The sequence below is a fragment of the Falco peregrinus genome, chromosome 1 (assembly GCF_023634155.1).
Source record: "Falco peregrinus isolate bFalPer1 chromosome 1, bFalPer1.pri, whole genome shotgun sequence".
Classification (NCBI taxonomy): Eukaryota; Metazoa; Chordata; class Aves; order Falconiformes; family Falconidae; genus Falco; species Falco peregrinus.
Genome location: NC_073721.1, coordinates 18192033 through 18207106, shown reverse-complemented (window position 1 = coordinate 18207106; position 15074 = coordinate 18192033). Strand labels below are relative to the sequence as shown.

At 36.7% G+C, this 15074-nt stretch overlaps 2 protein-coding genes across 3 annotated transcripts in view; one reads left to right on the top strand and one right to left on the bottom strand.

Moving 5' to 3' along the window:
* CTNNA3 (catenin alpha 3) overlaps positions 1-15074 on the top strand; it is a 500914-nt gene that overhangs the window by 156254 nt on the left and 329586 nt on the right. The gene's annotated exons all lie outside the window — the stretch shown is intronic.
* The window catches only part of LRRTM3 (leucine rich repeat transmembrane neuronal 3), an 86974-nt gene that overhangs the window by 2546 nt on the left and 69354 nt on the right, over positions 1-15074 (bottom strand). The gene's annotated exons all lie outside the window — the stretch shown is intronic.

The following is a 15074-nucleotide window of genomic DNA, read 5'->3' as shown; positions in this document are numbered from 1 at the left end:
AGGCTGAAAAGTTTTATTACATATTTTTTTACTATTGGCAATTTTGAACATACTTCAGCACAGAATTATTTACAATACACTGTAGAAACAGTGGTGAAACAAATGCAGATTTTGAATTTGTATTTGTACTATTAGATTTTTTTTTTACATATTAAGAAAATTGAAGGATAGAAAAGGTGACTATGTTGTAATGGCTGTGTGAGTCATACATTAAAGTCTTTAAAACCCAGACTTCTGTTTTTTTGAAAATTAGTGATATGCAGACCTGTTATAGAATCATAGAATGGTTTGGGTTGGAAGGGATCTCAAAGATCACCTGGTTCCAAGACCCCTGCCATGAGCAGGGACACCTTACACTAGACCAGTGGATGGGGCTCAAAGCCCCATCCAGCCTGGCCTTGAACACTTCAGGGATGGTGCATCCACAGCTGCTCTGGGCAACCTGTGCCAGTGCCTCACACCTGCACAGTAAAGAACTTCTTCCTAATATCTAGTACAACTCTACCCTCTTCCAGTTTAAAGCCATTCCCCGTTGTCCTGTCACTAGAGGCCCCTGTAGAAAGTCCCCCTCCAGCTTTCTGGCAGGCCCCCTTTAGGTACTGCAAGGCTGCTCTAAGGTCTCTGCAGAGCCTTCTCTTCTCCAGGCTGAACAACCCCAACTCCCTCAGCCTGTCTTCATAGCAGAGAAACTCCCAGATAGTTTCTTCTGACCTACACCTTTTGTCTTGTTAAATCTTTTTCCCCTCCTTAAGTGTATCCCCTTCTGTCTCTGTTTCCTAGAATGGTCAGGATCTGACCACCTGCCATATTTCTTTTCAGAGTAAGTATTTGGGTGAGGAGACTTCTTGGTCACTGCAGTTCATACCACGGCTCATTTGAAACCATCAGTGAAGCTGCTACCAACAGTTGCTTTATTGCTGTCTGGGTGTGCTGGATCACTTTGAGGTTCTCGGGTTATACTCCTGGAATAGATATTAACCCTTGTGGCATGGTGACTAAACACAGAACATCCCTGTTTCTATTTCCTCCTTTGCATTTTTCCTTACTATTTTCCTCCTGACAGTAGTAAGTGTCTCAGTAAAAGTTTTATCTCTGTAAACCTCCTATACTTTGAACTTTTTTTAAACTCAATTAAGTAATACCATTATATTTGTAATGATAGCTCTTATCTCTTTGACAGCAATTCTAGAGTAAAAAAACACGGCATTGTTTAATTACTAGTGTTGTGTGAACTTCATATTGTTTGGAGTTCAGGTTCAGATAAGTACCCAAAAAGCCTTGGCTTATCTCAGATTTACAGTTGAGAAGCCTTAAAATTGCAATTGCTATTCAAGGAAGCATCTATCCTGCAAGCTGTTTTCCATTGCATGGTATTAAATATTTGTAGCGTGTGTGTGGCGGTAAAAGTTCCAGCAACCCATTAGCTTTTCAGTAAGGAAGTCTAAAACTCCAGGCTTGTTTTACATAGAAAATGTAGCTAAAAGGTTGCATTTACAAAACTGTATAGCAAACTAGAATTTTTTTTTAAATAATTCTGTTTGGTCCTGATAAGAATTTAATCCAGTGTTTGGGATGTTGATGTTTTTGCATTTATGTTTTGATCCTCACTGGTAGTTGAAAATTTACCACAGATTAAAAAGAAAGGGTGTTTTTTTGTGGTTTGGTTGGTTGGTTGCTTGGGGTTTTTTTTAACGAGAGTGAGAATTTGGTTCTGGCTTTTCTCTAGCAATTTCAGAGTCCTGCAGGAAATACATTAATTTATCCAGACTGCAGAAGTATATTCACTGCTAAACAGATGTGAACTGGTTGGGGAGGGGAATTCTTCTAGTTAGAGATTAGTATCTGGGCAATCAGCAAAGATGGGAAAGGTTCTAGGAAAGGCATGCAGCATTTATTAAGCTTCTGGTGTTGTGGCTGTGTTCTTATCTGATTGCTTGACATTGGCTTGGCTTTCATAAGAAAGGGAATGGCATTTTCCCCCTCAATTTATTGTACTTAGAATTAGAGGCAATATTTTCAGCCCAAGAATTTTGGTATTTTGTTAATTTTGTTAGATTTAATGGGCATGGGGAATTCAAACCTCCTGGGGGGATTTCAGGATGCAACCACAGAATCCTGCAAACGAAAGGGTGGAAACTTAAAGGCATAAGGGCATAGCCACAGATCTGGAGTGGCTTAAGAATGCAGGCATGGGAAAATACAATAGGGCAAAGGAATATTATGCATGGAGATGGCAAAGATAAGAAGCTGAAAAACAGAAGACCATGAACAGCAGGCATGAAAATACGTAAACCAGGTTGTACACTGAAATAGGAGAATAAAATGAGCTGAAAGATGGATGGAAGTGATGGAGTTGTGATGTATAATTCTGAAAATGTACAGAATATAGGAATGCCATTATAACATAGGTATGGGAATATAATATGTCAGCATATGATCAACATATAAGAATGAAATCTATTGCATATAGAAGTCAGTGAAATTCTGCTATTGGCTTCAGGGAAAAAAAAAAAACCAAGAAAAAAACAAGAAACCACAAAACCAAACAAACCAAAAAACCAGCCCCTGTAATATATACCAGTGAACCATAAAGGTTTTATTGGAATGAATCAAAATTAAATGCTTTATTCATGACCACTGTGAAGAATCCTGTTGTTTCAAATGAACCCCAAACCAAACCTGATCCTTTACCATCTATTGGTTTTTCTTTGTGATGTATTTACCATATTACTCAAATTTATTGGAGGTTAGATTTTAAATAGTACTATTTTTGAATCCTTATGCATGTAAAACAAATACGCTTGGAAGGAATAAAATACCTTGGGTTTATTAGTTAAAGAATACATTAGAATAAATTATAATTAATGTATTGAAGAAATCTTATCTAAATTGACTTTCATGAATCTTAACAACCTGATTTCAGACCTTGAATTACAAGTGAAGGCAGTTTCTGTCTTCATTTAGGAACCCCCTGAATTCCTTGTTTTCCTGCTGTTTCCTGTAGCTGTGAACCTCACTATTGAACATTATTCTGAGCAAAGTATCACTGAACCCATTTTATTCATATTTACTAGCCAATATTTCCAGGATATCTTTGATACTTCTCTGAATACCCTTGCTTCCCACAAACTTTCTTATTGGCAGATATTTTGCTCCTTTAGTGGTTCCTGTTTTCTTCCAATACCCTAGGTAGGTCATGGAATATTTGAAGTCCTTCACAGGGTTCTGGTTTTTTGATAAAGTTGCACAAGAATTACCTGAACACTCATTCAAGCTTCTTAACTGGCTTCTCCTTGAAGCTGAGTCCCTGTTCTGTATGGAGTCTTAGGAGAGGACTATAGCGAGATTATTCTGTACCTTTGCCTATGCCTCCTGCTCCTGTGCCCCTGTGTTTAAATCCTCTCTGTGATTTAGGCAGGTCTTGCATGTAACAAGTCCCTTATTTTTTCTTTTAAGAAGCATGTCCACTGGCTTTCTGTGAAAGCCCTAAACCTGTCTGGTGGGTATGGTTATGAAAAGAATTCACCTATCTGACCATGATCTCATCCCATTGCTTTCACTGCCTGCTGCTTCAAGCATCTATTTACTTAAAAGTGCTGTACTGATATGGAGAAATAGTGTGAAATGGGGACAATGGACATCGATTGTGATTGTATATGTCTGCTCAAGGAATGTGGGTATGGTGACTAGTCATGGGTGCGGTGTCTGGTCACATAGGCACACAGCCTTGAGGAGACGCCTACAGTTTTGAGGAGAAGCCTGCCCTTCTTCCTCTAACAAAAGGGGCTATTTTAAAAAAGAATGAGAAAAGGATGAGAGATATTCCAATGTTGTCTAGAGGGAGTGAGTGCTAAGTCTCCTTGCTGAAGAAGATCGGATGGTCACAAGAACATGAATCACCTACAAACCTGCAAGACCACCACATTCCAGGCAACAGACTGATAAGCTAATTAACATACGAAGCGAGAGTAAGCGGTTTAGGTAACGAATATGTATAGGCGTTAATTGAATATTCATTTGTTTTATTGTATAAATGTGAGATGGTTCGTCACTTCGGGCATGCACGCTTGTGGAGGAGCGATCCCCCGTGCATCTGCGCGCAATCAACATACCTACTTTATAACTTTCGAGTTATAGAGTCTAATTCCGTACGTCAGTACGGTGAAAACAAGGAGGGTAATTAAATTCAAGCTTCTTTTAAAGGAATAGGTCATAGCCGATTTGCGATGGTCATGGATTTACAGTTCATATCCTCCTAGCTGCTCTACTAAAATATATCTCACCCATGGGAGTAAGGTTACCAGAAGTTACTTTTTGTTGTTATTGGTATTTGCATACACTGTGAGGAGGCCTTACTGTAAGGCGACGAGTACCTCAGATTAAACTGTGGTCCCTTTAAAGTGCTGAAACTGGATGGCTGCTAAAATTGCTGGTTACTTTTAAAGATCTTAGTTTTTCTTTAAACTTCTAAATTCTTAAGTGGTTGTTCTTTAAAACTTGTGTCTACGTATTTCAACCTTTCAAAGTCTAAATTCTAAACCCTGGAAAAGGGCAATATATTGTTAGATCAGCTGGTGAGAACTTTGGCATGAAATGTCATAAGGCATTGGTATTAACTTGCCCAGCTTAACTTGCACAACTCCTCCCTGCCACCCGTAAGTAAAGGAATGCAAAGGGAAGGATGTTTTCAAGCTTTTTCTGCTTCTTTCAAAATTCATTTCTACTCAATTCAGGCTGTACTTAAAAACCTACCAAAAGCGTAAGCAGTAACAATAGCTTTTTCAAATAGCAAAATTTTTCTTCACACAAATGTTAAATTAATGCCCTTTTGGTGAGAAAGAATTGTGTTTTCTATTCAAAGGGCACATCTGTCCACATATTGTGTGTGACTTCAACATGAATATTTCTGTGACTCAAGAACACTTAGTTTTCTTCTCCTGTGATTTTCCTTCTCTGCAGTAAATCTAGGCAATAAAGTACAGTAGTGATATAGTTCATGTGCTTTGTTTGGGTTTGGTATTTTTTCTATTCCAACGTGTTCACCTCTGGTTACCTAAATTGTGGTCCCACATTGTGAGAAATAATGCAACTGAAACCAAACATGTATTATTATGCATCTGTTTTGTTACATCTGCCATGTTACAGTAAACATGTCCTAACTGTACATTCTTATCAGAGAAAGACAAGAGTGAGGAAGCAAAGGACAGATGAAAAGTCTGCATCACATCTGTGTTTTAAGCTTTTTAAACCATCTCTTCAATCACACTGAATGTGAGGACCACTTGTCTCCATGGCAATATAAGAAACTTACTATTTCAAAGCTCCTGTTGAAGTAGCTGCTGCTTCTAGACTTGTTCTAGTGGCTGAATGCTCTATGTTTATATTGATACCAAAAAACCCCCACAAACTTTAGTAAGTGCATGATTAGAATTATAGTCCATCAGTAATAATATTCTTACCTGTTCAATGTTTAACATTAATGGTAAGTAATGTATGATGCAGCATATTCCCGGAGAGAGAAGGGTGGTGTTAAAAAGTAAAAATCACCTTTAGAAACAAAGGCCAGTACTTTTGAACCTTTGTGTTGCATGTAAACAGTAAGTGATTTTTTGTCTTTTTCCTGAGGGATGGGAGAGAGTACAGAGAGCATTCAACCACTGTTGGGCTCCATGGGAAAACCATGCAAATTTTTTTGAAGATATTTCAATGTAGATTTGGTATCTTAATTGTAAAGTAGAAGCAATTGGCAAATATTTTTCAGTAAGTTGAATATACTAGTTTTGGCAATGACCTTTACCAGTTTTTTGAAATGCAAGAGTGAACAGCTGCTAACAGCTGCTACAGAGTATCACCTCCTTCTTTTTAAAAGGTAGAAATAAGGAAGAGGAGGAAGCAGAATAAAAAGGTTTTATTTTTCATTCTGATTCAGATTGTCGGGGTTCAGACTAATAATGAGCTCTGGTTTCCTAGTTGCTGGACATATTGTCTTGCATGTTAGTTTTCTTAAAATTTGAACAGGTTGACATTTGCTTACCGCCTTTCCTTCCTGCAAGGAATGTGGCATTCATGGGAGGAGAACAACTTGCAACTTGATTAGCTTTAATTGCTTGCTTGGCTTTGAAAGCAGTATGTATTACATCTTATTTTAGTTAGGCATTCATGCTAGCTATTAATGTTAAAAAATGAACAAGTTATAAATACTGTTCTGTCTGCCAAAGTAAATATCTGCCTTTCTTTTCTGAGTATTTTACGTGTTTGAGTGGGTGGGTTGTTTTTGTTTGGTTATTTTGGTTGGGTGAGAATTTTTTCTTTTTTTAACTGTAACAGCCTGCAGTTTTGAATTTATTTTTTAATAACAGTCCTTAAATTCTAGTGTAGTAAATTGTATTAGGGAAGTAGGCATGGGAGTGTATGATTATGAGTAAAAAATTATATCCTTTCAGTTGATGCATTGTTTGAAATTTGCTTCATAATATTAATAATGAAGTGCATATTGCCCTAAAGTATTTCTAAAAATGTTATTACAATTAGATCCGTATCTCTTGACACTACTCTCTTTAGGGTTCTCATTTGTTTTTCATTGGTATACAAAACTTGGTGTTTATTGATAGACCAAAGGAATAATTACTGAAGTACAATTTAAAAAATACAGCTCTGAACTTTGTGGGATTAAAAGTAAGTCAACAAAGATAAAAGTTTTTACTTTGAACTGAATCCATCATTTAGCCAGTATCTAAAGTATTAGATAGCAAGCCTTTGTTACATATGGGAAAAGGTAGCTATTTTTGTCTTAGTAAGTTTGTTGCAGCTTGGAGAATCTGACTGTCATACTGTATCTTAGTTATAATTCGTTATTTAGCAATCATTAGATAATCTTTAAATATGGAGAATTTGCATGAATAAAAAGCATATAAAAAAAGACATCTTTGAAAAGTAAGTAATGTATTTGTAGAGACGTCTCAAACAGAGTATGTTTGTAAGCCACCCATATGTAGATGTGTATATATTGTACGATTTACACTTAAAAGTCTTGTGGATGAGCTCTAAAAGAGTTCAGTGCAACTCCTTCCCTTCTCCTCTGAAAGCTTTAGAGTACTGAAAAGGACTGGAATTCATTGGTATATGCAGAAGGAAAGAAAGCTGAATGGAAGAAACCGATGAGATTAATCTGATTTATGTTATAATTTGTTTCATCTTACAGATTTTCATTAAGCATATTTGTTTTGGTTGATAGTTAAATTGTTTGGCCCATCATAGGGCTATAAGTAGGTTTTTTTGAGGACTTTATTCCTCAGAGGTTAGATTCTTATATATTGGATAGGCTTGTGTTGAGTGTGATTAATCTGATCTTATTTTCGTTATCCTTCTCTAATTATTTTAATGTAACAAGCAATTTTAAAATCCCTTAAGTGCTATAACAGACAATCTCATTACTTTTCATCAGGATTGTTTACAGAGAAATAAACCAGTGTAAAATAAATAATGTGGAATAAACCAGAAGTTGAAGTATTACACGCTCCATTCAGAACCACAATACAGACTCTGAAGAAGTCACAAGCCTACCTTAAGAAATAGAGGGTATTTTTGTTGATAAAATCTTAGCTTCTTGTTTACTTTTGGTGTGCGAGCGGTAGGGAATGTTATACAGCTTTTGCATCTAACTATAAGGAATAGGTTCTAACTTTAGTGAAAGCTACAGTTCTTAAAGCTCCAACAGTGGAGGCTTTAAGAAATGTCAGGAAATTTGATAACACTGATGATATAGATGTCTCCCTTTTTCCAATTTGCTCTTTCTCTCTCTTATTTCCCAGCTGTTAACCCCTTCTTACTTCTCTTGATTTATTGTTTTCCCTGTATTTCTGTCTTTAAGAGGAAGCATCCTTCTTATTACTGACCATATTAATAATTTGTGTAACCTCTCCATCTTCCAGTTATATTGCTGTTGGCTGCCTTTAATTTATTATCTCATTCACCTTGGCTTTTCTTTGTATTCTACTGTATCTCTTTGGCTACTCTCCAGTAAGGTGCCAGAGTGCTCTTTTTCCTTAAGTGTCGTAGCCCAGAATAGGCTTTCTTGATTGCAGGAAAGGAGACAGGAAACCCTGGTGGTGCCGAGACAAACTCACAGTGAATCCACCTGCTGTTTTAAATCTTGAGCATTAGCTTTTAGCCCTTGATGTTTAAACAGTTCTCCTCCTGAATGGACTGTGAATGTAGGTTTCATAGCTGCTCCTGCCAGCTGTAGCATGCAATTGTGACTAGTCTACTAGAATAAGCTGATGAGACATCCACGTAGTTAATCTAGTATTTGTATAAATTGGAGCTGTATGGGCCAACACATGCCTGGGCTGAAAGATTTATAGATTTGAAGGGAAAAGAATGTGCATTATCTCCAAGAGCAAAGAGAAGGTCTTATTTACTCTGCTATTTTGATTTTTCTTTCTCAAAATTTGGGGTGTAGAAAACTGAGTTTAACACAAACCTGATGTATTTCATTTGAATTCTATGTTAGTGACAGCTTGAAATTAAACTGAGGCACCAATTTAAAAACCACAAAAAACAACCAAAACCTGATGCTCTCAATCCTCTTCTGAATTTTCTGGAGAAGAGGTTTTCTAATCACATCTATATCTGACAGAATCCTGTCCAGTGTTCTTGTAACTGAAGAGTCATCATGCCCTCTCAGCAATGCAGGTGTGCTGGCAAAGCCCTTCATGCAGATGCAGCCAAGCTTGATTTTATTAGCTTAGCTTGTATCACTCAGGATGTTCTTCAGCTCGTGCAGGAGATCTGCTGTTAGACTGTTCTGATGACTATGATTGCTATTACAGCGCTCTCAGCTGACTTGCAGTAATATTGAGGCATTTGATGGTCAGTGATATGTTATATCAGGAGTATTTCTATGTAATAAAGTCTCAAGTTCCAGGAGCCTTAGAAAGTGTGTAAGAAAGGTTAAAAAGCCAATAACCCCCCTACATCAACCTCACCTTACCCTTCTCTGATACCTCTTTGTACCGTTGCACTATTTTGTGAGGCAATGCTGACCAGTATTTTAGGTTGGCCAAAGCATACGTAGATATGTATGGCATGTATGAATTCATTTAAAAGGCACATCAGGAAAATATATCTTTACACGTACGAAACTACTTATGAGGAATGAGAATGTTAAGTGTGTGTGTCTGTCTTTATTTTCAACAGTGTGGCAATATAAATGCCTCTTTTTACATTTTAAACAATCAGTTTCCGTGGAGTAGTGTCCCCTTGTGCACAGTGTTCTCAAATTAATAAATTAAATTTTAAAATCTAACTTAACATTCATAGCTTGCAACAGCTTATTATATGAGTAGTGTTATTTCAACGACTGATCCAGACATACCTGTCAGAGATGGAAAACCTATACTGAGATTGCTTTGATCCATTTGCTGATTTTTATGGTCTCAAAGTCCCTTGAAGTACCTGACTGAAATCCAAATTTGCTCCACATGCTGAGTTTTGCATTTAGAGCCTTAAATTAGTTGGAAGACATAGACAGATTCCCTTGGGATTCAATCATTTCTTGAAGCTTAAATGGTTTGTTTATTGTAGGAAGTGTTTTATATTCAAAATCTATTTTGCAATGTATAATGCATCTGTTCTCATTGAAAAAAACTTAGTACATGCTGCATACAATTCCAGGTATTTTTCTCCCACCCTTTCTGTCTTGTTCCCTCTCCCCACCAAGCTGATAAAGGCTAGGTTTTGTTTCTTTTGTTGCTTTTAAGTACACTTTGCTTTGCTGGAGAGGCAAGAGCTGGGAGCTCCTGGCTTGGCTAGAGGCAAGTTGGTGCTATCACTGGTAATTTGCAGCTGTGTGTTACAGTGAGTGTTATGCTGAAACTCAGGCAATGCCAAGACATCACAGAATGGGGGGTGGAGGCAGACAGGTTGAGGGGGTTTAAATTGGGTCACAAAACAAACACAGTCACAAAACAACAGTTAGACATTAGGTTTCCTTGTTCTATGAGGTGGGTTTGTGTTGCTCAGACAGTACAGGTAGGGAGTGGAAAGAATTTGAATCATCATCTATCTATTCACAGAGTAACTAAAATAGGCAAAATATGAATTCTCCATATAGTTACCACTACAGTTTAGTTAAATAACTAGTGTATTGCTCTTTTCTAATTTTTTGAACAAGGGCATTTTCATGTGTCTTAAAAAAACCTCTTGAATGATGCCAAAATGATAGTGCAGTTTTGGCAGAGGCTTTTTTTGGAATGAAGTCCTCTTTCTTTGTTAGTGGTAGGAATATTGACATGTTCACCCAGAGAGAAAAGGCTTCCTAAAGGATATAGGGAGAAACAACTCAAAACACAGAAGAATTGACACTAAAAGTCAAATTTCTAACTGTAAACCTATAAAATTAATATATATGAATGTACCAAAAATATTAAAATATTTACATTTAATGTTCAAATAAAATATTGCTTTAACAGACTCAGTTCCTGGAATCTACCATGCAATGAGCAGTGTTTTCCTTATTTCTACAAGATTGTGTAATTTCATAAATCTCATTGGAGTGAAGTATTTCCAATTACATTAGTGAATAAGCTCTATGTAATTATTTAAGTAAATTAAAGAAAGTTCATTATTAAAAAATGTAATGATATTGTAAGAGAAGGTAAATACCAGATGCAGTTTGAAAAGCAAGAGAAGGGTTTAATATAATTGGTGTTATCTCATGGAATGGGAAGCATGGGGTATATGGTTCTTTCAGTTCTCAGGAAAGAGTCTTAATGTTTACCTGACAAATATAAAATTGTTATTTTCTGATGTGACGGTAGTAATAACACAGTATTTGTTTTCCTTAACCAATCCATCCTCTACATATATTGTTTAATGTTTGCGCTAGTGAAAGAATTTTCTTTCTTTAAACTTCTTTCCTTCTGTGAGTGTAAGTTGTCTTCATGTCATGTTTTATCACTGTAATATTCTAGAAAGAAAAAGCTCTGTTATATTCTGAAGCAGTATGTGCTAGATGATTTCTATTGATGAGAAGTATTAATATTTACAAGTTAATATGTTTATATCATGTGCATCAGTTGCACTGCTCCTAAGACATTTGTGCGGCACTCAGATTGGATGTTTGTATATCTGTTCATAATGACACAATTCTTCAGTGTAGGGCTACACATTTTGCAGGGCAAGAAAGCATATTTTGGCCAATTTTAATACTAATTCTTTTAAAATCCAAGCCAAACATTTAAAGCATAAAGTGGCTTTTTATTGATAGTCAGGCTGTTCATTATCCTTTTCACTCTTAAATGCTGCACTAGTTAGTTACTGTGGCAGATTTTCAGTAAAATTATAGTAAGCAAGGAAGTCTATGGGCAACACACTGTGAGAGTTAGAGGTATGAAGGTAAAGAACCAAAGCTGAGTAGAGCAGTTAAAAAAAAAAAAAAAAAAAAGTCCTGGAAAAGTTGTCATAGACCTTTTTGGTTCATTAAAGATGACCTTAATTGCTAGATGGCATGGTTCACAGAACTGGGACTTGATTTCAGAGTTTCAGATATTCAGGTGAGTTGTGCTTAGCCCAGTGTGGTAGTTACCAAAAGTCATTAGGAGGCTGCTCTGTTATCTCTGTACTGCAGCCTCCTTTATAGCCCTAGTGGTACAGGAACTTGATAGGACTACTATAAAAGAGAGACTCTTTCAGTCTGTATCTGGGTTATTATTCCCCTTCACAGCTTTTTTGGCAAGTGGACCTTAAAACCCCATCCTCCTGTTGATACCAGTGGTATTCCTTTCAGATTCGTCCAGGTAAAGTGCATTTCCCCTTTAAAGAAGTCCTCAAGCAGTGAGGGGAATAAAAACTGTTTAGGATATTTATTTAGAGCCAGCCAGTTAAACCTGGTCACTTTGATCTTTTATAGTACCCAGTCATGCAAATATGTTTACTTTCTTATATTAACTGTGGAAAGAGACATCAATATGTACTTACTGCATAGCTATTTTTGGTTGGTTTTCTTTAGGTGAAAATGGAGTCATGTTGCTGTGATAAAAGAAGCAGCTTGTACTATTTTTGGTATTGTGGGTAGGCAGGGGATGGTTCTTTTCAGAACATGCAACCTGAGATATTAAACAGTATTACCCCCACCCACCCCCTACATAACAGGAGACCAGCATGAGTTTAAGGGAACACACAAAATGATGATGGGCAGCACTGCCAGCATTTCTAACGGATTGGGCCTGGAGAAAAAGACTGGAGCCTGAATATTTTTGAAGTATTGAACATAAAAATAACAAGTGAAAATATTACAGCAAATGTAGTAAATGTATTCTACTTACGCAATTCTATATGGAAACATCCACAGAATTTATAAGAGAAGATGTGTTTATGCTCAGATAGCTTATTTGCTGTTAGAACAAGTGGGGAAACTGGAAAACCAGAGAAACTTCGAGGGCTCAATAGCTAGGCATAGTAAACCAGGCCAACTGTGTGCAAGGAAAAAATTAAATACAGGTATACTAGATATTCCTAACTTTGCTTGGCCTAATGTCAGTATTTACTACCTCCAGGAGGCAAGAGGGGGAAGGCTGTCCTGGTAATAAAGGATAGTACGCTCTGTGTTTGAGAAATATGAAGATGATCTGTGAGCCATCCAGGTTAACGGGTACGTGCACGTTAAAGATACTAAAATAGTGATGCTTTTCAAAATGTTGAGAAACGCGCATTCTGAAGCCTGCATACTCTACCTGCACTCCTGATGATAGAATATGAACTTTCACTTAGATGGAAATTCAAAAAATTGAGAGATTTTTGGATACACAGTGAATTCGTATGAAAGATAATTTTTTTAGGCCTTTTGAAGTTTTTTCACAGCACTCAAGCATTTTCATTTTCAATTAAAATATTATGCTCTGTTTTTGTTGCATGCTGTATGAATAATTAGTTGCAATAATATCAATTAGCAAAATTGATTTTTGATAAATTAGTTTAAAAACGACAAGAGTATATTAAAAATTATAGTGGGATAATTTTTCTCTAATCCAAACATTCCAGAATTTTTAGTGAAATATTATGATAGATTTTTTTTAATTAAATAGAATTCATTAATTGGAATTATCTGATGGAGAAATCCATCCATCTGTTTCTGACCAAATCTGAGCACCTTGAGAATAATTCCAAGGATTGGTTCATTTGCTGAGGCCAGATCATGCCATTAGCATGATGATCTTCATAGAATGGTTTGGGTTGGAAGGGACCTTAAAGATCATCTAGATCCAACACCCTGCCATGGGCAGGGACACCTTTTGCTTGACCAGGTTGCTCACAAAGTACTGAGATATCAGATTCAGACAAGGCAACCTAGCAACAATAGATTGCATTACTACTATTAGTAACTCAATGTTTAGTGGATGTTAGTAATTAAAGTACTTAAATTGTCATGAAAGAACATAGATAATCACTGTGTCAGTTCTTTATCATCTAGCTGCTTGAGCAAGCCATTGTCTGGTGTATGTTACACACCAGTATGTGGCATGGATCCCCGTTTTCTTCCTTTCAATTTCCTTAGACCGTTCTGTGTTCTCTCTCTTTTGGAGTATAGCGATAAGAAAATAGGTGTGGACATTGACTTGCCTTGTATGTATGGCTCTGATGGCCCCTGTTCTACATAGTTTTGGGAGTTTTAGGGCAAAAGATGTTATGAGTAATGTGGCTTTATGTAATCATAAATTTCTGGTTTAGTACTTATTAGCCATAAAGAAACAAAAAAGTTCAATTAGTATGTGTAACTTCTTTGGAGTGTCCTCTTGCATGGGATCACTGACAATAGAACAGTAACAGCTTACTTGCATTTGCTTGACTTCATTCACAGCTCAAGTAGTGTCTTGTCAGTGAAGGAAGAACAGGATTTTCCTCCATTTAGTTAGTCACCATGGAGTGCTCTTGTGGTTCTACAATCCTAAGCAATACAAGATCACTTCTGAAAAACTGCTTTTGAATTAGAGGATGCTGACATGCATTTGGACTGTTCCATGTGAAAGTACTGCACATTCAAAGTAATGTTTATGGGTCTGATCTTAGAAGTCCTGCAGCAGACTCAAGGCCTTATTTGGAGAAGGATATATGAGCTTAAATGGCACTTAAATGGGTGCTAATGAACCTGAATTGGGGAAGGCAACCCCAAGTCCTGTTCCTTGGTTTTTTTGACCTGTAAATTTCTTCAGTGCTGCAGTTCAGTGTAGTTTGTCGACTCAGAACAATCCTAATTTCCCTAACACCTAAATCTAACTAAAAAACCCTATCACCAGGGGATCCCATCAGCTGTGCTGAGTGATGTTTGCACCTGGAGGTTGGATTAAGCAGTGCTGAACACTGCAGGAATGGCATAGATGTTTGCTTACAACATTGGCTACAAGTGCTGATAGCACTACATTTCATCCAAAGAATCTGAATATACCTGAAGAAGGGCCAGTGTAAGCCCTTGCTGGGCCTTTGTCTTTTAGGAGACCACTGTGTGATCTCACAGAGAATTGTCTTGGCTAACTTTACCTTCTACAAAAATCTATTTAAACCAGTCTTCTATGAAAACCTTTGTGTAAAACTTTCATTGTAAGAATTTGCATGAGAATGACCAAAACAATTAATTTCTCATACAACTTTTCAAAAATCTGGATTTGCATACCTTAATATGCATGCCAGATGGGCTGAAAATATGACCAAATTTCACAAAATTTCAAATATTTGGGCAGAATTTCTTTAGGGTGATTTTAGAAGAAAAAAGAAATATTTTATATAACTTCATATGACAGAGATGTTTTCTGCCTTTTAAAGACTAGTTTGCTATTTATTGTTTTGTTCCTTTTGGTAATGTGCCCATTAAAAATAGATGAACAGAGAACTATTGAGCTGAGCTAACCAAAGACACAGATGGCTAGTACAGAAATCTGCTAGTCTCTCAAATCTCTGTTGGAAAACTTGTGAAAGTCTTTTTACCTTGAAGCTAGTGAAGTTAAATGGAATGGATTGCATGTTTGTTTTCTAGCAATGGATTTTACAGTTGTACAAACAATTTCTCTAACCTTGTGAAC